Raw genomic sequence first — 26,269 nt, 5'->3', positions numbered from 1 at the left:
TTGTGAGCCCACCGGGGCTGCAGAGAGCTTTGTAAAAGTGCAGAATTTTGGTCCCATATGAGATTCTGGCTTCGTGAAGGGTCTAGAACAGAGCTGTGGGCTTTTCCTCCCTGTGCAGTCCTGGCAGCCAGCCATTTTTGTGACCCTCAGACCAGAAGTTAAAATCATGGCTGAGTGATATTGAATGAAGTGTTTCACAGAAGACTAACCTACAATACCATTCCAGCCTCAGCTGAGTGCTGTGGGCCTAAGACAGAGCTGATTGGAGATTTTAAGCTCTGGGGTCTTCTCACATATGTGTTCAGCTTCCAGCAGTACTGAGTGTTCTGAGAACTAGCTGTGGTTTCAGGGACACTGCACCCTAATTAACATCCCTGTTCTTCTTTCTAGAGAAGCCAGGCAGTGGTTAGTGAATATGCACCATCTGGGGAGAAAACATCTTTCTGGGGGGGGGGGTTATTGTAGGAGAGAGAGAGAAAGAGAGAAAGAGAGAGAGAGAGAGAGAGAGAGAGAGAGAGAGAGAGAGAGAGAGAGAGAAGTTAGCCAGGGAGACCTGGCAGTTAATTTCCAGGCTTTAAAAGTGGCAGCAGTACATAACTGCACTAATTTGTCCAGTCTGAAGACTTGTCCCAGGGCAGCCTGAACCTTACTTCAAAGAGGGTATCTCCAGGGTCACTTCATAGGATATTCCCAGCTGAGGACTCTTTTCCAGGATCAGTAAAGCAGCCAGACTTGTTCTCAATGCCCAGCCAGGGCTCTGGACAAGGCAAGGTCATGGTTCATCAGATCCATAGACTCTGGAGAAGGAGATGCAAGCAAACCGGGCTCCAGGGGGCTCCCGTTGGTCCCTTTGCCACTGGAGCAGGTGTTATGACTGGGGCCACGGTGACACAAACCTGCAGGCATGGTACCTGGGAGGAGCAGGCAAAAGAATTGTGAGTCCAAAACTAGCCTGGCTATGTAGTGAGACAGCATCTCTGGAAAGAAACGAAAGTGTGATCTAACAGTTGACAGCCAGGAGTGACCATGTCCACGGTAGTGTCCCTAGGTATTTCTGTAGGGAACCACAGGGCTCCCTAGATGATGTCACAGTGATGGCTTGCTCAGTGAGGGTCAGGGGCCAAATACATGCTTCAAGTGCAAGCCCTTAGTACCCCTGAGAAATCTGCCCACCCCATCCCCCTGTGTGCATATGTGTCCACATGTGCATTTGCTGGCATGTCACATGGGTGTGTATCTGGAGTTCAGAGCCTACTCTATCAGTCTCTGTCTTATTCTATGAAGATGGATCTCTTGCTGAACCCAGAACTAGACTGGTGGCCAGGGAGCCCCAGAGATGCTCCTGTCCCTTCCCATAGTTCTGGGTCACGGGTGTGTGGCTGCACCCAGGTGAGTTAGGTTAGTTTGGTGGTGGTGGTGGTGGTGGTGGTGGTTGTTGTTATTGTTAGTTTTTCTTTATTTTTTTGAGAATTCCTTACACGCATATACTGAAATATGAATCTGGAATCAGTCTAGGCTACGAGAGACCCTATCTCTTGTGACAACATAGACAGTTCATGTGCTTCTTATATTACTTGACATGATACACAGTGTCTAGGAAGGTCACTGACAAGAACAGAGAGGTCAGATGTTAGTAAATGAATGTGGTGGCATAGTGGCCCTCACCCTAGCCAGATGGAGACAGTGGCATCTTGCTTTGACCATGTGCCTAAAGCTGGCAGGGACTACAGGCCCAAGTCTGTCTTACACTCATCTGTGGTGGCACACTCCCAGAGGTGGTGCACGGGCGGCCTGGGAGAAGAATGCAGCCTGCAAATGCACTCCACAGTTGCTCCTGTAAGTCTGTGCTGACTGCAGCTCCATCCTTCCTTTCCATGGACCTGTTGCTGTCACTCGGAACTGCTCAGACTTTGTTCCTCAGAATCCGCCCTGGTATCACTCGTGCTACTGCCATCACTACAGCACAGCGCTTTTAAACCTGGATTAGCGTTCCTTGAACACTGGGTATGAGTGCTGATGCACCTTCGTCTTTTACAGGTTGTGGGAGCATCACCATTTGGATCTGAGCATTGAAAGCACAGCTCAGTTACTCCGCCAGCCATGGTGGGCTGCACAGTGCCCTAGCTGTTCACTGGAGCTGACTGCCTCCTCCTGTCCCTCAGGAGTGACCCTGTGGCTGGCCCCAGTCCTCAGGATTTCCCTTGGCCATAGGCCCTAGATATCCACCCCCATACCACCAGACACACACACAGTGCTTGGCATAGTATTCTAACTCCAGAGAAGATGTTCTGTGGCCAAAACACAAAACTTCACTGTAACATTTCTTCCAAAAATCCAGATATGACTTCTACTGGATTTAAAGCCAAAACCAGCTCCCTGTCTTTATTTTAAAAGATAGTTTTTAAAGGCTAATTTGAGAGCTTGCTTCAAAAGCAATGGTTCTCTGAAATATGGCAGCTGGGCTTAGGAAGAGAAGTGTGAGCCATTTATACTGAAGAAAGGGGCCCACCTGTTACAGTCTTTTGTGCAACACCATGGGAGGGAAGCACTTAAAAAGTCATTTTCTCCATGTGTGCCTCTTCTCCCCTATGCTTACCCCCTTAGGGTTTTCTCAAGAAAGAGTATTGAAAAGTTAAGAGCCGTATCTGCCTTTTAACTCATTAATAATTCACCCACCTCCTGGCACAGCAGTGTTGGCTGGACCCATTAGTTGTAAGGTCAATACAGTGCCATTGGCAGGGGGAGGAGATCGGTGAGCTAACACTGAACACGCAGGGCCAGGGCACTTGACCACAGCTGCGCCAGCCCAGGAGCCTGACCCACAGCCCGCTCATCATTTGTGCTGTTGTAAATAAGCCCTGAACGTCTGTGTGAGTGCTTCACACACCAGTGAGTGGATCGCTGGACAGTTTGGAAACCAGCCTGACCATTGCTAGGCCAGGGCCCAACCTCTAAAGTGTCTTCCCTAAGCCCTGCTCACCTATAGGTCCCCTGTGCTGTAAGAATGGCCCCCTAAGCTATTTCTTTAGTTCTTTTTGGCCGGGGAGGAACCTGGGCTATGGTTTTGTCTGTCTGTAGAGCCTTTCCTGTCTCCAGCATAAGACTGTTGCAAATGAGGAAATTTCCTCTGGGGTTCATATCCTTTTTAAAGTAAGGTCTCACTCTGTAGCTCAGGGTGGCTACACACCTCCAACTGGCCCCAAACTCATAGACTCTTCCTGCCTCAGGGATTCCAGGAACTACCACTCCGGGTTTGCAGTTTTTATTCTCAGGGGCTGCCCCTTCTCCTGCACAGAATCTGAGTGCTTCAGCTCGGGAATGGTGGGAAAGACACCGCAGTCCATTTGGAGTGCCATCCTTGCCTGAGAGGGCGTGAGGTAGAGGTAGGAACCTCTGGCCTTGTTAGTTTGCTTCCTCCATAACGCACCCACGTTTTGAGAGTGGACAGGGCGAGGGCCATTAGAGCCACGCCCCTATCCTCAGTACAGGCTGGGTGGAGGAAGGAGGCTCCTGCCTCTTGTCTAAACTTGGTCTATAATCATTTCCTCTTTGTGTTGTGAGGAGTCCTGGGGAGTCTTGAGCATCTCCCATCTCTGTGTCTTGCAGCTTCCAGTTCCAATCCCAGTCACTCTTCTAGGCTGGTCCTCACACAGCTGAGGCCGACTCACACGTGCCTTCCCAGGACTGGCTCCCAGAGTAACCCTGACTTAAGGCCTGGAGCATCAGAAGAAACAGCCATGCAGAATGTACAGCTGAGATCCTCAAGCTCTGCTTGCCCCCGGCCCAGGAAGCCCCTGTCTTAGAGGACCTTGCAGACAGTCATGCAGAAGCGCACATCCACTGTGCGTAATTGACAGTTAGCTGTCTGTATTTTACTGCATGGAGACAGACAGAGGAACCAAGCTGACTGGGTCCTTGGGGAGGTTCGCCTGTTATTCCCGGCGTGCCCGTGCACATGTCATGTGCATGGTTGCAGCCACAAGATCTTAATTTGAATGAACACCACTTCTCTTGTGTTCTCTGGAAAGTGGAATTAGCACTCCAGCACAAGCTGGAAATGCTAAATTGTTAATATCGTCCCTGGAGTTTTCCTTCTCACACTGACTCTTTCAGTGATTTAATCTTAATTTAGGCAGACTACAATAGCCCTGGCCAGCTCACGAGCTGGAAGCTCTTTAAACGTTACTAAGAATAAGGCAGACTTTTGAGCTCTGAGGAGTTTGTCAAAATCATCGAAGAGCAAGCTTACTAACTATAAAGCTGTATTTTAAAAAAATGTAAATAATGACTTAAAAATACTACCCGCTCCTGTGTATTTGGGCATTTGGTGCCTCGTCCCGTTTGAATATGCTGCTATGTTCTGACATAAGTGCGTAAATGTATCTTCTAGTCTCCAGTTGTGGGCTCTTTCAGCATATTTCATTTTTATGAAAAGTTCACTCACTCTTTAAATACAAAAAAAAAAAATCCCCTCTGCATTGAATTAGTTAGGCATAGCTTATTGAGTTTTTTTTTTTTTTTTTTTTTTTAATATTTAGGCTTGTTTTTTTAAAATTTGACATACATAGATCCCCAGGCAGATGCTCGCTAACAATGACCACAAAATGATTAAATTTTCCCTAATCCCCCAGCAGATGCTCAGTCTAAGTTCTTTACTGAAATCAAAACTTTGTGTTGCCTTCTTTCATTTAAAGATTGGGCAATCGCTTGCCATCCGTGCTGTTTGCAACCTAGAGTCTGAACTTTTGGAAGAATAGTTGGGGAGAAAATAAATGAGTGCCAAAACCCTACACTACTCTAAATATTCATGTGCGTTGCACATAGCTACTTCAGTGGGTCATCACAACGCACTAACCTTTATAGAAAATCCACACAGCAGCTATTTTTCTGTCCTGGTTAGCTGTAATTGTTAACTTGACTTAGCTAGAGTTCCCCCACGAAGGATCTCATGGAGGGATTGCCCAGATCAAGCTGGCTTGAGGGTATGTCTCTGGGGTTGGTTTTGAATATTAATTAATGCAAGAGGGCCCAGCCCACTGTGGGCATCATCATCCCTTAGACAGGGGATCCTGGGCTGTATAAGGAAGCTAGCTAAGCATGAGCTTGAGGGGGAGCCAGCAAGCCAGCAAGTTCCTCCATGGTTTCTGCTTCAAGCTCTTGAGTGAGTTCCTGCCCTGACTCTCTCCATGATGGACCATGACCTGGAAGTGTACAACAGATGAATCCCTTTATCCTCTAAGTTGCTTTGGGTCAGGGTGGGTTTTTGTATTGGTTTGGTTTGGTTTTTGTCACACCAACAAAGGCAAACTCAAACAGCTGTCTTCTGCAGGGCTGGCTCAGTGATCATGACCTGCCTTGGTTTGTGCTTGTCTTGAAAGGTCCTTATTCCTCCTCCATCTGTTCTTGAAGATAGTTCGCTGAGCATAGCAATCCTGGTAAACATTTATTTTCAAGGCTTGAGATGCATCCTTCCACACTTTCCTTGCTTTTAGGGATTGACTGCGATTCTGCCATTTCTGACCGTTGGGTGAGCTGAGGTTTTCCTCTTACAGTGTTGAGTATTGTTTCTTGGCTGTGTAGAAGCGCCTCTCTCATCCGTTGAAGTTCTAAATGCCTCTTGAGTTTGAATGTCTGGCTTTCTCTCAACCTGGGAAATTGTGTGCTCACACTTTCACTAGATACATTCTATGCGCCTTGAATGTTTCTAAGCCCCTTCTTCTGCCCCATGGATTCTGCAGGTTCTCTGGACTGTATCCCAGAGTTTGGGGGCATTGTGCCCGTGCCCACATATTTTCTTGTTGGTTTTCAAATGCAAAGCTTCACCACCTTGGCCTCCATCCCTCCAATGCTTCTGGGTGCCTGGCTATGCACCCAGGAGTAACTTTTATTTGATTGACTGAAGTTTTAATTTCCAGCCGCGGTGTTTAATATTCAGAAATCTGTTTTCTTGCTGAATTCTTTCCGTTCTGTTGTTTTTCTCATCTTACTGACTTTCTGGGGGGGTTGGGATGGGGGGCTGTGCTCAGCTTATCTGTTGCCAGGAGGTTTCAAACAAATCACAGAAACGTTTGGAACTCAAGAGGACAAAGGCATTTGATAAACTTAAGCTAAGTTTTACTGCAGTGACCAGGGCTAATCCTGCAGAACTCAGCGTGGTGGACTTAATGGATTCGAACTGACTTCTTTTTCTTGGGCAGGCCTTGTCCTGGTTAGCGTCGGCACCTGCAGCAGCACAGTGGTAGCATATCTGGCGAGGTGCACTGAATGGTGGTCGGTCTCCTCCCTGCCTTGAGTTCACGGCGATGCTTATTCCTTTCTTTTTTTTTTTTTTTTTTTTTTTTTTTTTATTAACTGGGTTTTTAAGTAGAGACACTTTGACTGCCTCACTTTAAATAAAATGCTCGGCCTGGTGGTGGTGGCGCACGCCTTTAATCCCAGCACTTGGGAGGCAGAGGCAGGCGGATTTCTGAGTTCGAGGCCAGCCTGGTCTACAGAGTGAGTTCCAGGACAGCCAGGGCTCCACAGAGAAACCCTGTCTCGAAAAACCAAAAATAAATAAATAAAAATAAATAAATAAAAAATTAAAAAAAAATGCTTGGACGCATATCTCAGCAGAGATTGTTTCCATGGGAAGCAGCGGTGAGCCACTCGCTCTTACCGTCTGGTTGAAATTTAAGTTAATGAGGATGGTGTGAAATCTTTTCAGCTGCCTGTACAGTTCAAGTCCTGTCTACTCATGGTGTGCAGCTTGGAGTTAATTAGAGGGTCTGTGGGCTCTAGAAACATTCTGGCCACTCCTATTATGGCATTGGACCCAAATGCACATTTCCCCTAATCTTAAACGATTGAACAGGATTTCCTTTAAAATGAAATACAGTGCCGTCTGGTTACGTTAGTCAAACGTTCTCCCCACAGGCAGCGCCACCCTCAGCATGCCGGCTGCTTCCAGTCTGCTGGGCTCTGCCCTCACTAATGAAGGCAGGATGGAGCATACATGGACCTCAGGAAATAGATGACCCAGAAATCAGACCCTTTCTTGTTGTCATGAAATCCAAGTCTCCCCCAATCCTTTGAGCCTGGTCCTGCTCCGTCTAGGACTGTGAAGTCTTGGGTAAATCCAGGTCTAAGGAACTCAGCTGGACAGACAGCCATGCTTGACATTTGCCATCTGGATTTAACCTCTTGCCTCTGTGGCTTCAGGTCCCAGCTGCTATGGCTCAGACAAAAGCCCAAAACATGAGACATAGTTGAGCTTTAATTATCATGAATAAAGAAAAATGATCCCTTATCAACCAAAAGGCTTGAACTGGTCTTAGCCACAAATCATGTCCACGTGATTTTAGTGGACTCCACGTTCTTTTTAGTGGATCTATCAGGGCATTCACACATCACCGTGTGTGTGTGTGTGTGTGTGTGTGTGTGTGTGTGTATGAAAGTCAGAGGACAACCTTAGGTTCTCACCTACCACTGTGTTTTCCACAGGCTATCTGGCCTGAAAAATTACTAGGATCTTGCCATAGGGACTCTGAGATTAGAGACACACCATGTCACCATATCTGGCTATTGCATGGGCTCTGAGGATTCAAACTTAGGTTCTTCTCCTGTGCAGTAAGCTCCCTAGCTCCTGAGACATCTCCCTTTGTACAGTGATCTCTTGTGCATCCTGGGATGCTGGGGCCTCACCAGACTGCAGTGACTGCGAACATCCATCACTAGGCCACAGATGAAGGGTCACTTAGGTGTGATCTTGCATACAAACACTAGTATGGGCTTTTGGTAGAGACCTGTGAAGAGTATTTGCTACCAAGTGTTGCTCTCCTTCAGGTGGTTATATAGGCCGTTGGTCTAAGTATACATTAAGCTGTGAATTACACACAGACAGGGATTAATGTCTGTAGCGATAAGAGACTCTCCTTTTAAAGCTCAATGGAAAGACAAAAACCATGAGTTTCTCCCACTTAGAGGTGTCTGAGTGTTCTAAAAGGTCAGAGTAGCATTCACTCACATTGCCAGGATGCTCTGTGAGCTTGTGTTCCTCTGCCATGTGAGTGTGCACTAGCACGGAGATTTCCGATAGCTTTGCCACTCTCAGCCCGCTGTGTGCTGTGAGGCTGTGCTGACATTGGTGTAAATCCAGCAGGACACACCGAAGGTTAAGGGGAGACAAGGCAGTGGTCTCAGAGATGCTTCTGTGATCCTGTCCTGGGGTACTCGAGACAAGCTCAGGGCCCTAACCTTCACTCTGATCCACCAGGGCTCTGGAAGAGCTGTGTACTGCAAGCGGCTGAGGGTCGCCCGCCCCCACCCCCGTGGGAAGGGGCTGAGGGGAGTATCCCTTCCTCCCTTGCCTTGCAGGGACAGTGCTCTAGAACCTTCTTGGGATGCTCACATGGTGGGATCCACCTCAAACTCAAGTAGCCAAGGCACACCCTCTGTTCTGCCTTCAGAGTTCACAGCAGGAAGGAGCCACACGGTGGCCCACTCAGTGGTACCTGAAGGGGTGCAAAGTCAGATTGTCTTCACACATGCTGAGTCCACTGAGATGATGCTCGGCCACCGTGGAGCTGGCATAAAGCAGAGAGATGGATGGTCTTCCACAAGACAGAAGAAAATGATCCCCTGCAGAGCACTGGTGGGTAGCAGTATGGCCCCTTACTGGCTCAGGCCACCTGTACAGAAGGCCAAGGCACAATGGCCTTCACAAAGCAGTGTCAGCCCAGCATGTTTGCTTGCTCACATGGTTCTCCCCGGCACACCCACCCTCTTGTCCTCTCTTGCCTTCTGTGGGCACTCCCTCCCAGCCTCTCTCTGACTTTGCTCACCCCTACCCACTACACTTCACCTATCCATTCTGTTTATTCTTAGTCTAGTGTTTTCTCACCCTAAGGCCTGGGTGGTCTACCCTTGTCTCCTATACCACCCCCTGGGAGCCTTAGCTGCCTCCTCTGGCCCTGAGTCATCTGAGACCCCTCTGCCTGGAGCGCCCCCCCCCCTCACTTGTTCATCTCCTTCTACTCCTTCCAAAGGCCTCTGGTGTGTTACACATGTGCATGTTCGGGCACATGATTGAAAACACAGTCAAACACATGGTCTCTCACACATACATATTCATTCATACACTCACACTCACACATCCACCTTATAGCCAACAACCTCCTGCCTGACTCCCTTGTGATAGGCATTGTTTTCCTACAGGGAAAACAGAGCCTCCTTCCTCTCAGCTTCTTCAGGTCTGGGATCTGTGCCCACCAGGCTGAGGTTACCTGCCCACCCTTGGGACGGGCACCCTGGCTGAGAGCTCCAGCAGCTCCAGTCCCCAGACTGCTGTCTGCCCGCCTTGAGGTGCCTTTCTTTCACACTAAGTCATGCGAATCCTCTTCTGGTTTTCCTAGAGTCTATTTTTAGATCCACTTTATATTCATGGCAACATTAAAGGGAAAGTGCTGAGATTTCTCAACGCCCACCAGTGTGTAGCCTCCCACTCTGGGGGAACATCGCTGTCTTGGCCACTGCTGGAGTCCAGGCATCCAGCTGAGAATGTCTCGGAGACTTTCTTGGACCTGTAATTACCTGAGAGTCCCTTGGCCTGGAGGTTGTTGGCACATTCTCCACAGCTGGTAAACCTCTCTAACACCATGCTGTTCATAAGTCACACTGGGGTTCACACTTAGTGTGGGGCATCCTGTAGGTTTGGACAAGTGTGCAATTGTGCATTGTCACACACAAGTTGGTGTGGCGCAGAGCATCACGCTGTCCCAGACATCTGCCCGGCTGTACTTGTACTGTCTTCTTTCCCATCCCACAGACCCAGCCGGTGCTCATTTTTACTGCCCCGTGCGTCCTCTTTCTCTGCAGCGGCAGAGTTAGCGTCGGTCGAAAGCATTCTGCGTTGGTTCCGATTACTTATCACATTGTAATGACACCACCCTTGTGTCTTGCACTGCATGGCGGCTCACAGAACAACATTCCGTCCTCTGGATGCACCGCACATTATTCATCCCTCTGCCTTCTGGAGCGTGCTAGGTTTGGTTGCTTCCAATTTTTCTGTAAGCACCTTGAGGAGGTTTCCGCTCTTCTGTGTAATTACCCAGGAGTGTGGTCCCAGGAGCACGTAGGGAAGCACTGGCGTGGTCTGTAACTAACTCTCCAAGAGTCTTCTGAAATAGGTACTCACTTCCTCATTCCCAGCAGCAGAAACCACAGTTCCTGATGCCCAACACCCCAGTCAGTGTTCGATGACTTCAGCCCCTTAGAGCCCCACTCATCCCAGAGTGGGTGCAGTCGCTCTTCAGAGTCAAAGCAATTGGAAGTTATGTTTCAGTTGTTGACAGACTCACCATAAAACGTATTTGGAGAGGCTCTAGACCCGGAGTAGCCAGCGTGCTTTGAAACCAGCCTGTGAGTGCTGGCTCCCAGCCCTTGACTTCATGGCTGGATTGAAGCGACTTCACCCTCAGTCAAGGGCAGTGCCCTCCTGAACATATCTGCACCAGGATTGTGGGTGCACATGTAAAGCCCCCAGACACAGCAAGCCTTCAGGGGGCAGCTGCCGTCATCATATACGATCACACCTTAGCAACCCAGAAGTGCTTAGCAGCAGAGATGACAGCAGGTGATTGTAATGAGGAGATGCAGAGTCCTAGTCCACTCTCCAGTAACCTCAGCTCCCTCCCTCCCTCCCTCCTCCCCTCCCTCCCTCCCTCCCTGCATCTCCTCGAGAGTTTCCGAGTTTCCCCGTGCAGTGGGAAGTTAGGTGGAAATGCCCCCAAGATTTCCCCCTGTGCTACCTTCTGTGGCATCTGAAACCAGACAGGGTACCGGAGGGGACTCTAGGCTCTCACTGTAAAACACAGCCTTCATGTTTACAGCATAAGATGTATATGTTCTGGCATCATGGAGGTGCCTTCAGGAAGCTGAACTTCTCGGGGTGGGGGTGGGGGGCTGTGTTTATTATGACTGTGTAGTGGGAGATACAGCAGCCATGTTCCCACACTGAGCCCATTTTGTCTCGGCAAGCTCTCCTGCAGGCAAGCTCTCCTGCAGGGCCAGAGCTCCCTAGCTGGTTCCACCGGTCTACTCTCTGTAGCTTGCCCTCTTAGTGACCAGTTGCTGTGCTTCCAGCTCCAGTTCGCTCATCCCTGGAGCCTGTAGTTCCTTCACAGCCATAACCATCCAGTTGTCAGCGGACCCACCTCCCAGTAACCCAGTAAAGTAAAAGTCTAAAGCTTTATTTATATAAACCAATGGATTTATATATATCAATAAAATCTCAATACACAAGATGCCCACACATCTTAGAAAGTTATCCCAATTTTCCTAACCTTTAGATTTCATACCTACTTATTTACTTGAACCACACAGTTTCATGTCCACTGCCATTTTGCCTTCCCTGCGTTTCCCTCTCTGCCACCCTTAGCTCCGCCTCCTTTTTTCCTGTCCAATCACAGGCCTCCTGCTGCAAATAGATTGGACAAGGACATTTCTGCCACATGATTGTAGAAGAAGTGTTGAGTCCAAATGACTGTGAAAGTGAGGATTTGAAACATGCAGAATTGCCCTAGTCCCGTTGTTGTCCTGTGTCCCCTCAACGAACACCTGAACCAGTGATACACACTGGCTGTAATTGAAGAGTTCACTAATGACATGTTATTCCCAAATTAGGGATATTTTTGGTAGGTATGTGAACTATGATGTCACAGTAACATCACCAACAAAGCCAATAGGCCATCTACAAGGTTCTAAGCAGGAAAGCAGATGAGATGGCCCAGGAGTGGACAGCCATATTCACTGCCCAGCCCCCCAGCACTGGGGAGGAGATACCTGCACAGTCACAGTCACAGTCACGTGGGGAGCCCTGTGTGAGCACCAAAACATGGTGGGATCCTGTAGCTCACTGTCTGCAACCAACCTATGCTACTGGACACCTTGGCCATTCAAATAAGGGTCCTTCCCTGGAGAGCATCTTCCCAAGATGCCCTACAAGTGCCCTGGACATAGCTTTTTCCTAAGTATCATGTGTTGGGCCCATCAGGAGTCTAGGAATGGAGGCTCCTACAGTAACCTGAGGGCCATGTAGTAGTTGCCTTACAATAGCAACAGGAAATAGGTCTTCCATGTCAGATTGGTAGAGCCAGAGTGGGCTTATTGCCTAGCACAGAGAGCCTGGAGGCCTTGGAGGGTACCTGCCTGTCTGGACCTTTAGTTGTAGGTACCTGTGAAGGTTCTCTGTGACATACTGAGTCCCTAAGGACAAGAGCCTTTTCTCGAGGCCTAAGCATACTTCTGTCCCAGGCTGAGATGCTTCTCTAGAAATGAGTTTGTGAGGATTGGCGTTGTTGTTCTCATAGCCCTCTGGTGTTCAGAACAAGCTGTGTGGAGAGAAGTGCTTGGACAGAATGGTGTTGGGAAGGGATGGTGAGGCCGGAGCTGGGTTTTATAATCATGGTGCTGTCCACTGACTGCCGAATGGACACCAGATTCAAAGAAGTCTCTGTGTTCCCTGTAGGTCATCTCTCACCTGCCTCAGACAGTGGCAGCTTGAAAGTAACTCCAAAGACATTTAATCCTCTGATTGTACTTACGCAGGCTCATGAGATCAAGGTCCAAAAGGCTTTTCAGCCAAGCTTAAGATAACAGACTCCATGTGCCCTGTCCTCACAGGACCCTGTGTGTAACCTTGATAAATAACGAGGCACACAGGAGTAAACATTGGTGACTAAATGTGACTTCTCCTTGAGTGACTGGAATGACTGTCACTCACTCACCTGTGCACTCACCTGTATGCTCACATGTATGCACCTGTGCACTCACGTGTTCACTCACCTGTGCACTCACATTCACCTGTATGGACTCTGGGAAATGACAGCGTCATCTGAGGAGGAGGTGAGGCTCCCTCTGTGGTTGAAACTAGTTCTCCTGGACTGGACCTTGCCCCCAGAGCTCAGGAGGTATCTAATCCTCAAGGCAGCAGTTTTCGGGGCTAGAACCTTTGAGAGGTGTTTAGGTCATGAAGGCTCTGCCCTTGGGAAGGGCTTTGTCACAGAGAGGGCTCCTGGGACACAGATAAGTGTTCCCTGCCTCCCTCCTCACCTCCTCCTCCTCCTCCTTGCCCTCTCCCCCTCCCTTCCTTCTCCCTCCCTCTCAGTCTTCCTTTCTCCTTCCACCCCTTCCATCTTTCACTGAGAATAGCTTTCACTGAGGAAGCCTGTTGCGTGTAGCAGGTTCTCAGCCTTGGCGCTTCCAGATTCCAGAGCTGAGAGGCAGAAACCTTGGTTCTCCATAACTCACCTATGCCCTGCATTTTTATTTTATCAACATCAAATGAGCTAAGATGCCCCAGAGTGTCCATGCCCTAGGGATGAAAGAAGAGCTGAGGCTGTCCTTCATTGGTCCTGGCGTAAGCCCTGCTCTTTGCAGATCAAAGTCGCACAACCAAATTTCACCCTTTGGAGGCCCTGTTTGATCTGATTTTGTTTCTGAGTTTTGGACCAAGAAAAATCAATATGAAGATAAGCATCCTGCTCCATTCACAGCTGAGGTCCATACCCCAGGGGTGCAGCCATGGGAGCTGAGCCCTCACAACACCTCAGTTCTCCAGCCAGCAGGAAACTGTATCCCTCTGTCTGCCCTGAGTTCTGTTTTTCTTCCTTTTACCAAATTAAGCAGAAATGATTTATTCCTGCTTGTTAGAAGTGGGGCGGTCCCTAAACCCTGTACTTGCTCAGCCTTCTGGCAGCCCAGGTCCCGGAGCCTGTTGGGTAGCAGTCCCCAACTCAGCGTGTGTTTGTGTGTGTGTGTGTGTGTGTGTGTGTGTGTATGTGTGTGCAAGAGAGAGAGAGAGAGAGAGAGAGAGAGAGAGAGAGAGAGAGAACACCATAGGACAACTTACGTATTCATCCTCCTTAGACACCATCTACCATCTACCTTGTCTTTTTGAGACAGAGTCTCTCACAGAACCTGGAGCTTGCCGCTTGGTTAGATTGCCTGGCCAGCATGCCCAGAATCCACCTGTCTTTGCCTCCCTAATGCAGGGATTACAGGCACACACTACCATACCTACCCCCTTTTATGTGGGTCCTTAGGATCCAAGTCAGGCCTTCATGTCAACAAGGCTATCTGTTCACTAGCTGAGCCCTCCACAGGCCCGGCTCCTGCTCTGGGCATGCCCTCAGCCTCCTCACTGTCAGCCCCCACCTGGACATCTTCATCTCTCAGTTCCATTGGCTGTTGTCAGGCTCCCTAGGTTCAGGATTACTGGGGGATGTCTCAAAGCCTTCTGCACCATCCCCTCTGCCAGCCACAGTGAGCAGTACGCATGCACAGTGCACAGCCCAGCATCCTACCACCAGGAAAGTGTGGTCTGTGTCCCCTGTGAAGAGCAGTTGTGGGAAGATAGATGGCAGGCATCCATTGGGAGGTAGGCTGACTCCTGCCTCCCAGGTAGACACCCGTCACTGTCATGTGAAGGTCTTGCAGAGAGAAAGCAAGAGGCAGGCTGGGGAGTTAAAGAAATAAGTCTTCATGTGGGAATGCTGGAGCATGGACTAGAAGGAAGGTACCCTGCGCTTCAGCAGGGAGCCATGTCCCAGGCTCACTCCTGAGCCCCACTCCCCCTGTGTTCCCTGGCCCCAGCCTCCCTTCTCCTAAGCCATGGCTATGCCTGCACCCTTGGGTGTTTCCTGGGCTCTGAAGAAACAACTTCCCTATCTTGACCCTTGCTGCGCCCTGCCTCCTCCTCTGTTTGCTCCTAGATGAACTTTGGGGCCCTGCTGTAGCTGACAGCAGGTTTGTAGCCTTGGAATCCAGCATGGACAGACCTAAAGATCCAGTCCTAGCTCACTGAGCTGCCATTCTCATCCATGACTCCACTCCACGGCCTTACTCACCCCCCTTCTGAAAACCACTCACCTCTTGGGGTCTCACAAGGATACAGGCGTTAATGCCTGGAGGTGTTCCCAGGCTGTAACGCACCTGTAGGGCATTGTTAGGCATTTATCTCTGAAAATAGAAAGAGCCCCTCATTCGGCCAGGCCTGCCAACATGTCTGACAAACCAAGGTCCCAAGAAGGAGATTCTCCTAGGATTTGACAGGATTCCAGATTTAAGTCAATCTCTCAAGCTTCAGTCAGTAGCGAAGTAGCATCCTGGCCGCTGTCTGGCTGTTCCCACTGTGTTGAATTGATCTCATACTCCAGATTTTTGTGATCACTTTGTGCAGGAAAGGGACCTTTGTGACAGCCATTGCAACCGCCTTGTCGGCCTTCAGTTCTATTCACACTGGCTGTTTCCATGTGGGATTTGACTTTATGGTATCAGATTTCTGTCTGTCTGATTCTGAAGAAGAGCCGCTAAGCTCAGAGGTCAGTCTCAGACCTGTGTGTCTTGACCTTTCCCACCTCTGTCACCTGCATTCGCCATCTGTCATTCTCTCTCTCTCTCTCTCTCTCTCTCTCTCTCTCTCTCTCTCTCTCCCTCTTCCCCCTTACACACACACACACACACACACACACACACACACACACTCCTCAGTCAAATAAGGGACACAACAGCAAGAGTCCTGGCCTAAGATGACCACACAAGCAACAGCTGCCCGAGCTCTTCATTTCAGAGCTGACTCCCCCAGGCTCTGGGAAAGGAGTCGTTGGTTACAAGCCTAGTGTACCCCCAGCACCACTAGCAACCATGAGACTGTGAAGGTCTAACCTGGTCAGAGGATAGAAACCACTACCTGAGGCCAGCCACTGTGGCAGAGCCTTAGGTTTGTGAGGACATCTCCAGGACCCCTTCTCCTCTAGGGGGATCCTAAGTCGGGCCCACGTGGCTCAGCAGAAGTCTCCCTGCCACACAGTGTCCCAGGAAACAGCGCAGAGTCTCCTTCCTCTGGGCTGATGCTCTACTCTGCCACTGCCCTTAATTCAGCATTGGGCAAGGTCCAGGCCCAGTCGTGACAGCTCACGAGCACTGCTCTTCCCAGGTACCCACAGTGGCAGCTGGACCAGTCTTAGTGAGAGGCATGGCAGATCTGTTGTCACCTCGGCCCCTGCACATGTGAGCAAAGAGTCTGACCACACTTGCCAGCCAGCCAGCGGATGTTCCCTGGAGCACCAGAGCATCTGACCTGCACGCCTTGACTTGTCAGGACGAGAACCCCAAAGCTCGAGGATGCCATCTCTCCTTCCTCCCCACCCCTCAGCCATTCCTTAGGGGTGGATTCTCATCTTTCTTTGAAAAGGGTATTTCTCAAAAGACACACTTTCTGCCTCTGCCAGACACTCCCTGCAGCCAGCGATGAGGAGAGGCTTTGATCCTGTGGGTGTTCTTTAAAGTTTGATCTTCTGATCTAATGTTTTGTTTCTCTATTCTTAATGGCTTGCCTTGAAATCGCCTGAGTGGTAGGGTCAGATAAGACAAATACTTTTTAAAGCAAAATCCATGTGCAAATGTTGCCACCAAGTCCCTAGCAAGGTGCCATGTCACCCTTGAAACTGGCAGGGACTGCATGCAGGCTGTCTGCTCACTGTCCTCTTGGTCTGTATAGAGATTAATAAGGAGCCTTTCCAGAGCATTTGCTAAGTACCATGGGCTGTGAGCCTGTCTCTCTCTCTCTCTCTCTCTCTCTCTCTCTCTCTCTCTCTCTCTCTCTCTCTCTCTCTCTCCCCCCCCTAGGATTCTCTGTCTCTCTCTTAGGATATCCCATTTCTCTTTGCTCTGGCTCCCCTGGAAGATGGGCCCTGAGGGGCAGTGCAGGGAGCAGCCGTAGCCTAGCCTACTAAAAGTTCATGCAGCCCTACCCAAAATCTTATCAGGCAAAGCCCTGAGCCCAGATTACTTAAGCCATATGGCTGTGACAGGGACATTTGTCATATGAGCCTTTGTTGTCTTTGTTTTTACGTGAGTAGAAGCCCAGGGTGGAGATGGCCACACTGCTCATTACAGATCCTAGCGGTCCCCGAGAGCAGGGCACTCAGATCCATGATATTTTTTTCTTCTGGGCTGCTATTATTATAGCCGTGGGTTCTAGGCCAAGGCTTAACATTAATTTGGATTTGTTGATGGCAAAGATCTCATGAATAATTTAAATCGGTATTCTGAGGGTGCTACCAGCTTTCAAGAGTAGGTCCTTAGGCCTTTTTAGGGAAGTTAATTAATTCTTATCTCTGGAAGAAAAACACATCCTCTGTGGCAGGGTTGTGTGCTATTGTCTGTGTGTTTCTGGATAACATTAAAATATACTGTAAGCTGAGGACTGCTCACAGAACCAAAGAACTGACATCTCCCGGGTAGCAGCTACAGGGGAGATATCAGGTGGGCGTTGGGTAAGAGGTGACAAGCAAACAGGCCAAGGCAACAGCTTGTGGGAAACTGGCCTGGCCTGCAGCCGAGCACAGAGTGCAGAGCAGAGGGTCGCCAAGGCAGCCGGGACTCAGGACCTCAAAGCCCTCTCCTGCAATTGGCTCCGGCGAGGCCAGACCTCCTAACAGTGCCAGTCTGGGAGCCTATAGGGCCATTTTCTTTTAAATCACCACAGTGACTACACCCAACTAGGCCATATCCAAGTCTGCACACAAAGTCCCTCTGACCTCAGAGTCCTGTTGCCATTAGAACCTCTTAAGTCTGTTCACATTGCCCACCTCACCCACACAGTGTGTCCTTCCTGCCCCTCTCTGATACACCAAGGGCACTGGACTTGAGAACTGACTGGAACCTCAAGCTTGGAGTCTCCATACTTGCTGCAAATGCTTGTAGAGGCTCACATTATGATGGGGGGGAGGGGGGGAGGAGGACTTCCTCACACTCTTACACACAATGGCCAAACAGCGCAGAACCGTTGAGTGGCCAACACTTTGTCGTGTCCTCCTTTATAAAGTGATGAGCTGAACAAAGGAGGAGGCCTTGAGGTTAACTTAGCCTGTTGACCTGAGGTAGCTCCACTCAGCTTCCCTCCCTCCACAGGCGAGACCAGAGAGAAATGGTTACTAGGTTATTCTCTCTCTCCAAGTCCCCTCCTTGCCCTCTCCACATATACATACATCCACATGCATACACATATACACATGCATATACGTGCATACACACATGCACAAATATATACACACATACACAGACAAGCAGAAAGACATATTTTATACACATATTCACCCATGTCCCCTTGACTCTGAGCACAGAGGCAATACCTCCCCTGTCACGGGTCCAGCTTGCTACGATACTGTGGCTCAAGTATTCAGTGTCTACCCAGTCGCACCTTACTTCTTCTGAGCCAAGTCCTCACACTTGCCAGGTCACAGGACAGCTACTACCTGGAATGTTCTCTCTCAGCAGGAATTACTCCAGCTACATCCCATGGCGGTCACCTGCTGTCACTGCGGAGACCCTTGCTTTAGTCTCTCAGCACTTAGTGAAGTCTCTTGGTAAATGTGTATCTTGACCACATATCTCACTAGAACTTTTTCTAATCTGTGCCTAATCCCACAAGAAGTCCACAGCTCTCTTTTCTTGCGAATTAAGCCCATTCCTTCCCCGCACTTACTTTGGGCCTGGCTATTGTAGATAGTTCCATCAGGCCTAAGAGGTTTCCCAAACCAGCTCTCTTACATTCAACACGTCAAACATACTGGGTTTAATGGCTGGAAACAGATGCAATTATGAACAGTTTCTAAGCAATAAGGGCATTTTACCTGCCTTGTGGAGAGCTGAGGGACCTGGCCAGACTCAAGTGAAGGAGGAAGCAACTGTGGATAAATTTCATCTAGAAAATAACTGAGTCTTCCGGGTGGAAAGGAAAACATTGAGACCCCATCTTACCATCTATGGCTTCGGGTTGAGCAGATTCAGTGCAGACTCGATGGAAAAGCAGGAGTCCAGGTAGGCTGAGCAGTGAGGCCAGGAGAGGCCAGGGGGAGGAAGGAGAGGCTGAAAAGAAAGATGAAGATTGCTAGCATCAGCGCCTAGCTGAAACGGAGCCTGTTCTCCTAGCCTGCTGCCTGCAGCAAGTCTGCAGAGTCATGCAGGGATGGTCTGTGTCCCTTGTCCCCTTTGGCCCAAGTGCTAGGAGCTACTGTCTTGAGCTTTATAGACAGACCTCTTACCCTCCCTCCTGTCACAGCTCCATCGTGTCATCCGTGCTCTGCTGCCGGCCGTCGGGCTGGTCCGTTTTCTGGCTGTTGTGAACAGCAGCAGTAAGCATGGCCGTGCAGGTTTCTCTGCTGTGTGGACTTGGATCCCCGTGGGCCTGCACCCGGGGCGGCCTGCACCCAGGGCGGTTTGCCTGGCTCACATGCTGGTTCTCTTTTCAGGGCCACGTGGAACCTCTGTGCTGACTCCCATGATGGCAGGTCCACTTTACATTCCCAACAGGAGAGTTTAAGTTTCCTCTTCCCATACCTTGTTCCTTTTCTTATTAAATTTTAATTTATGTCTATGGGCATTTTCTCTCTCTCTGTGTGTGTGTGTGATATATATATATATATATATATATATATATATATATGAATGTAGGCCAGAAGATGGTGTCAGGTCCCCTGGAACTTAAGTTAAAAGTCCCTTGGGATTTTGCCACCTGGTTGCTAGGAATCAAACGTGGGTCCTCTGGAAATGCAGCCAGTGTTCCAGTCTCTGTAGCCCTTGCCTGTTTTCTAGCCATTCTGATGGGGTGAGATGGATTCCCAGTGTAGCTTTGATTTCCACTTCTCTGACGGCTGAAAGTGTGGAGCTTGCTGCAGATGTGTACTGGCTGTTTGCATTTCTTCTTTTGAGAACTGTCTGTTCACCCTTTTCTGAGCTGGCTGTGGTGGTTTGAATAAGAATGGGCCCCCACAAGCCCATCTATTTGAATGCTTAGGGAGTGGCATTAAGAAGCTAGCCTTGTTGGATTAGGTGTGGCCTTCTGGGAGGAAGTGTGTCATTGGGGGTGGGCTTTGGAGTTTCAAACACTCAAGCCAGGCCCAGAGGTTCCTCTCTTCCTGCTGTCTGCAGGGATGAAGAACTCTTAACTACCTCTCCAGTACAATGTCTGCCTGCACTCCACCATGCTATCTACCCATGATGAGAATGCACCAAGTCTCTGCTGCTATAAAGCAATGCTAGTTAAATGCTTTCCTTTGGAAGAGTTGCCATGGTCATGGTATCTCTTCACAGCGACAGAGCACTCACTCAGACACGGGCAATTCACTTTCTCAGGCATCTCCAGATTTCTTTTAGCTCATTTCCTTGTTTAGGGACCTCACATGCTTTTGTGAAAGATAAAACTCTGAATGAACTCTGGGGAGCCTCCCATGCACCCCACCCCACAAGGCTGCTCAGCAAGACTATGTGAAAATTCTCCATCCATCCACTGAGGTGCATTCAGTCAGGATCCTGTGGAGGTCACGAGGCACACAGGAGCCTTACATGGAGCAGTGTGGGCTAACACAAGGTGAGACCTTCACAGCTGCCAGAGAAGCTTCTGGGAAGACCCAGAATGCACCCTACAACACTTGATAGAAGGCAGGAGAGGGATTGGTCCATGCCATACACCAGGTGGCTCTCCTCAGACCCTGCCCTAGCGACAGATGGCAGAAGGAGGGCGACCGTGTCTTGAGAAGCCTTGAAGAGAAACAGCTTTGAAGACACATAAAAACACAGCTGAGAAGGCAGAGCATGAGAGGCCGGCAAAAGGGCTGAATGGCGAGATCTGTTTTTGAAATTGAACTCTGTGAAGTAGAGTTGTCATAGTTACTTGCTTGTTTTTACTTGTACCTGCAAGATCTGAAGCCCAAGGAATTAAAAATAATCCTCCTGTGTGATGTGTGTGTCTGGAACAAGTGCCACAGAGCACCTGGGCTGCCTCTGGTGCATCCTGTCTCTTGGCACTGCCTGGGCCTGTCAGGGGTGCTCAAGTGCCTCGGCTTGGCTTTGCTACACAGGCTCAGCAAAGATATGAACAGTCATAAACAAACACCTCAGCCAGGGCCTGTACACACACACACACACACATTCATATATACATACACATCACACATACACTCACATATGTAACACCACACATTCATAACACACTTACACATACACTCATAACACACGTACACATTCATACTTTCTCACACACTCACACAGACTCATTTACACATGTGCACACCTCTCTCTCTCTCTCTCTCTTTCACACACACACACACACACACACACACACACACACACACACACTCACAGAGCTGGGTAGAAGCAGTTTTTCCTAAGCTTCGTGAGGGTTCCTGGGAATCATGTTTATTGACTCAATTTCCTGAAACCTGTGGAGATGGACAGCATAGTCCGTTCTGATACAGGCTTGGATCTGTCCCTGAATGGCCAGCAAGACAGTCACTGGCTCTCACAGCCCTGGCCGCACACTGACGAGGGAGGCTGGCCACCCTCAAGGTCCTGCCTCTGCTAGAGGGACCAGGGTTGCTCCTCATGCTGGGCTGCTGTGTGAGAAGCTGAAGTTGAGATCAGAGAACCTGAACCTTCCACAGAATAGTCTGTACAAAGAATCTGCCTTGCAGCTGTGAGCTTGCAAGGACGTGAGGGCCCGGTCTATAGGATGGCAGTGGTTCTCCTCAACATTCGGGCTATTTCAAGTGCATGCTGAGAGGGTGGATGCTGGCTCAATGCACTGTGTTAACGGAGCCATGGTGGAAGGCTGAGGAGTCACGCTAGCTGTTACTCAAAGCATGTTTCCAGGTTTTATGTATTTATTACGACTGTGTGTATGTATACATATGTTCATGTGTATATGTATACACACAGACACACACACACACACACACACATGCATGCATGTGTACATGGACATACTAAACCCTAGCCCCAGAATTATTGGTTCACTAGTCACAAACTTTTGGTTAACTAGACACAAACTTCAGCTTCACTAGACACAAACTTTAGTTAACTAGACACAAACTTTAGGTTAACTAGACACAAACTTTTGGTTAACTAAACTTTTTTTTTTTTTTTTTTTTGGTTTTTCAAGACAGGGTTTCTCTGTGTAGCCCTGGCTGTCCTGGAACTCACTCTGTAGACCAGGCTGGCCTCGAACTCAGAAATCCGACTGCCTCTGCCTCCCAAGTGTTGGGATTAAAGGCGTGCGCCACCACCGCCCGGCTCGGTTAACTAAACTTTTGTGTCAACTAAACAGAACCTAGAATCACCTCGAAAGAGTCTCAGTAAGGGATTGTCTATATTTGCTTGACCTGTGAGCCTGTCTATGGAACTTGTCTTAATTAAGTCTGCTGACATGGGAAGACCTGGTCCACTGTGAGCGATACCATTTCCTAGGCAGGGCACTCTCCACTGTTTAGGGATGGGTAAACTGGCTAAGCACTAGCTGCCAAGCAAGAAAGTATTCTTTTTTTTTTTTCCTGCTCTTGACTGGATGTGCTGTGACTTTACGTTTGAAGTCCCTGCCTTGACTTCCCCACAGTGATGAACGTAAGCTGAAATAGCCTCTTTCTCCCCCAACCTGCTTTTTGCCAGAGTTTTAACACAGCCACAGAAATGAATCTGGATAAAACTGACCTTAATACTAAGGTCAAATTCCCCAGCTGTAATGATTGGTGAGCTTCCTGTATTCAGTGTAAGCTCTGTTTCTGTTTTGATTTTGATGTTAGCCAAACACCACCTATCAGATTATCATGACCTGGACCAAGGAGCCACAGCTAAGTGTCCTTGACGTCTTAGCCCACCCCTCTTGCCTTTACCACATTGCAAGGACACTCCAGCCTCAGAGGAGACCTCAAGACTGAGTTCTTCAGACTTTATTCTGCTTCTCCAGCTTCCTTTCCAGTTAGTCATCTATCTGGAGAAATTCTTCCCAGGATTCCCATCATGCCTTCATTAAACTTTCTGGATGCTGGCAGGGTGGTGTGTTGCTGGGTTATTGTAAAACCCATTTAGAAGCCAGCTTGCTGCTGTATGTTATTGACTCTGTGGGGGTTCTGACAGGATCTCGTCTTTTTATGGGACTTGTTCATCCAATGCCCCCACTTCCTCCTCTCCAGCCTTTCTTTGCTCTACGTGAACGTGTATAGTATTGCACATTCTGTTATGTCTTCTATTTGTTTTTTGTTTGTTTGTTTGTTTGTTTTTTCAGGGAGAAAGGGTGTATTCTGGGTCACGATTCATGGTAGGAAAGGCATGGTTGGCAGCAACTTGGGGCAGCTGGTCAGATCGCATCCACAGTCAGGAAGCAGAGAGATGATGCTGGCACTCAGCTCAGTCTCCGTCTTACTAGGTCTGGGACTTCAGCATGGAATGGTGCTGCACCCCCCCCCCCCCGCTTTAATTAATTGATTACATCATGACCTGAGTTTCCCCTCCCTCCTCTCCTCCCAGTCCTTCCCTCGCCACATCCATCCACTCCTCCCTCTTTTTTCAGAATAAGGAAGACCACCCATGGATATCAACCAGCCATAGCATATCAAGTTGCAGTAAGACTAGGGGCATCTTCTCCTGTTGATGCAAGACGAGGGGCATCCCAGCCAGAGGAAAGTGTTCCCAAGACAGGCAATGGAGTCAGAGACAGCCCCCGCTCCTGCTGTTAGGAGTCCCACATGAAGACCAAGCTACAAAACTGTAACATATTGCAGAGGGTCTACATCAGTCCCATGCATGGTCCCTGGCCTCTGTGAGCCCCTACGGGTCCATGTTAGTTTTCTGTGGGTTTTCTTGTAGAGTCCTTGACTCTTTTGGCCCCTTCAATTCTTCCTCCCTGTTTTCCTCAGGATTCTCCAAGTCGCGCCTAATGTTTGGCTGTGGTTCTCCACATCAGTTTCCATGAGTTGCTGGCGGAAGCCTCTCTAATGATGCTTTCCTAGGCTCCTGTCTGCAAGTAAAGCAGTATGTCGTTATCAGTGTCAGGGGCAGGCTCCCTCTCATGGCATGGGTCTCAATCTGGGCAGTCATTGGTTGGCTGCCCCCTCGATTTTGGCTCCATCTTTACCCCTGCACATCTTGTAGTCAGGACAAATTGTAGGTTGAAGGTTTTGTGGTTGGGTTAGTTTCCTAATCTCTCCACTGGAAGTCTTGCCTGGTTACAGGAGAGGATCATACCCCCATTGCTAGGAATCTTAGCTGCAATCACTCTCATAGATTCCTGGGAGTTTTCCATAGCCCTAGGTTTCTTGCCTGTCCCAGAGATGCCCCTTCCCTTTCCAGTTGTCTCTCCCAGTACTCTCCCTCTGTCCTCCCCCAACCTGATCTATCCTGTTACCATCCCCACCCCCATTTATAAGTGAGTACATATCATCATTGTCTTTCTGTATCTGGGTTACTTCAGGATGATCTTGTCTAGTTCCATCCATTTGTCTGCAAATTTCATGTCATTGTCATTGTTTTTAACAGCTGAGTAATATTCCACCGTGTAGATGTACCACATTTTCTTTATCCATTCTTCGGTTGAGAGATATCTAGGTCACTTCCAGTTACTGGCTATTACGAATAAAGATGCTATGAACGTAACTGAGCAAGTGTCTTTGTGGGATCATGGAGCATCTTTTGGGTATATGCCCAGGAGCAGTATAGCTGGGTCTTGAGGTAGAACTATTCCCAGTTTTCTGAGAAACTGCCAAATTGATTTCCAATCTGGCTGTACAAGTTTGTACTGCAGTCAGCAGTGGAGGAGCGCAGTGGAGGAGCGTTCCCCTTGCTCCGCAGCCTCGCCAGCATGAGCCGGCACTTGAGTTTTTGATCTTAGCCATTCTGATGGAGGTAAGATGGAATCTCAGAGTTGTTTTCATTTGCATTTCCCTGATGGCTATGGACATTGAGCATTTCTTTAAGTGTTTCTCTGCCATGAGAGATTCCTGTCGAGAACTCTCTAAGAAGCTTCTCAGTTTCACGAGGTCCCATTTATTAAGTGTTAATCCTAGTGCCTGAGCTATCGGGCCAAAACCATCTGGCCCTGGGCTCTTTTTGTTGTTGTTGGGAAACTTTTAATGACTGCTCTGTTTCCTTAGGAGATGTAGGTCTATTTAGGTTGTTTATATGATCTTGATTTTAACTTTAGTAAGAGGAAAAGGGAGACATAACAACAGACACCTAGGAAATCTAACAAATCACTAGGTCTTTACATACCTGTTCTCCACAAAACTGTTCATTTCTTTTAGAGTTTCCAATTTTGTGGAGTACAGGTTTTTGAAGTAAGGCCTAAAATGATTCTTTGGATTTCCTCGGTGTCTGCTGTTATGTGCCTCTTTTCCCTTCTAAAATTTGCTAATTCGGATATTCTCTCTCTGCCATTTGGTTTGGCTAAGGATTCATTTACCCCTTTTGATTTTTCTCAAAGAACCAACATGTTTTGCTGGTTCTTTGTATTGTTCTCTTTGTTTCAGTTTTGTTGATTGCAGCCCTGAGTTTGATGTTGTCCGCTCCTCTTGGGTCCATGTGCTCTTTGTGTTCTAGAACTCTCAGGTGTGCTATTAAGTCATAGTGTGAGATCTCACTCATTTCTTTATGTAGCCATGTAGCACTGTGAACATTCCTCTTAGCACTACTTCCATTGTGTCCTGTAAGTCTGAGTGTGTTGTATATTCACTTGCATTGAATTTTAGAAAGTCTTTAATTTCTCTTATTATTATTATTAATCATTCCATTTATTTACATCTCAGATGATACCCTACTTCCCGGTTGCCCCTCCACCAACCCCCTATCCCATCCACCATGGACCTTAATTTCTTTATTTCTCCCTTGACCCAGTGATGACTGAGTAGAGAGTTGTTCAGTGTCCGTGAGTTTGTAAGCTTTCTAGTGTTTCTGTTGGTGGCGTTTAATCCATGCTTTAATCCATGGTAGTCTGATGAGATGCAGGGGGTTATTTCCTTCTGTTTTCTTGCATCTGCTGAAATTTGCTTTGTGACCGAGTATATCATCAATTCTGGAGAACGTTCCCTGAGGTGCTGAGAAGATATATTCTTTTGTGTTTGGGTGAAATGTCCTGTAGATAGATGTCTGTCAGGTCCATTTGAGTCATACGTCTGTTAGTTCCATTATTTCTCTGTTTATTTCTGTCTGGATGACCTGTCCATGATCAGGCGGTGGTGAGAATGGGAGGTTGAACTTTCCCACTCTTAATGTGTGGGGTTTGATGTGTGATTTAAGCTTCAGTGATGTTTCTTTTACGAATGTGGGTGCCCTTGCGTGCATGCTTCCCTTCTTTTGGTTTTGCTGCTGTGAAATTATTTATTTTCTGTGTTTTCTTGGGTGCGGTTAACCTCCTTGGGCTGAAGTTTTCCTTCTAGAATCTTCTGTAGGGGCTGGCTTTGTG

General features: G+C 48.5%; 1 protein-coding gene across 14 annotated transcripts in view; it reads left to right on the top strand.

The window, feature by feature from the left end:
- Ulk4 (unc-51 like kinase 4) overlaps positions 1 to 26,269 on the top strand; it is a 290,769-nt gene that overhangs the window by 252,498 nt on the left and 12,002 nt on the right. The gene's annotated exons all lie outside the window — the stretch shown is intronic.

Source organism: Arvicanthis niloticus, chromosome 21 (genome assembly GCF_011762505.2).
Source record: "Arvicanthis niloticus isolate mArvNil1 chromosome 21, mArvNil1.pat.X, whole genome shotgun sequence".
NCBI lineage: Eukaryota > Metazoa > Chordata > Mammalia > Rodentia > Muridae > Arvicanthis > Arvicanthis niloticus.
The sequence above is the reverse complement of the archived record's forward strand: the minus strand, read 5'-3'. Positions and strand labels throughout refer to the sequence as shown.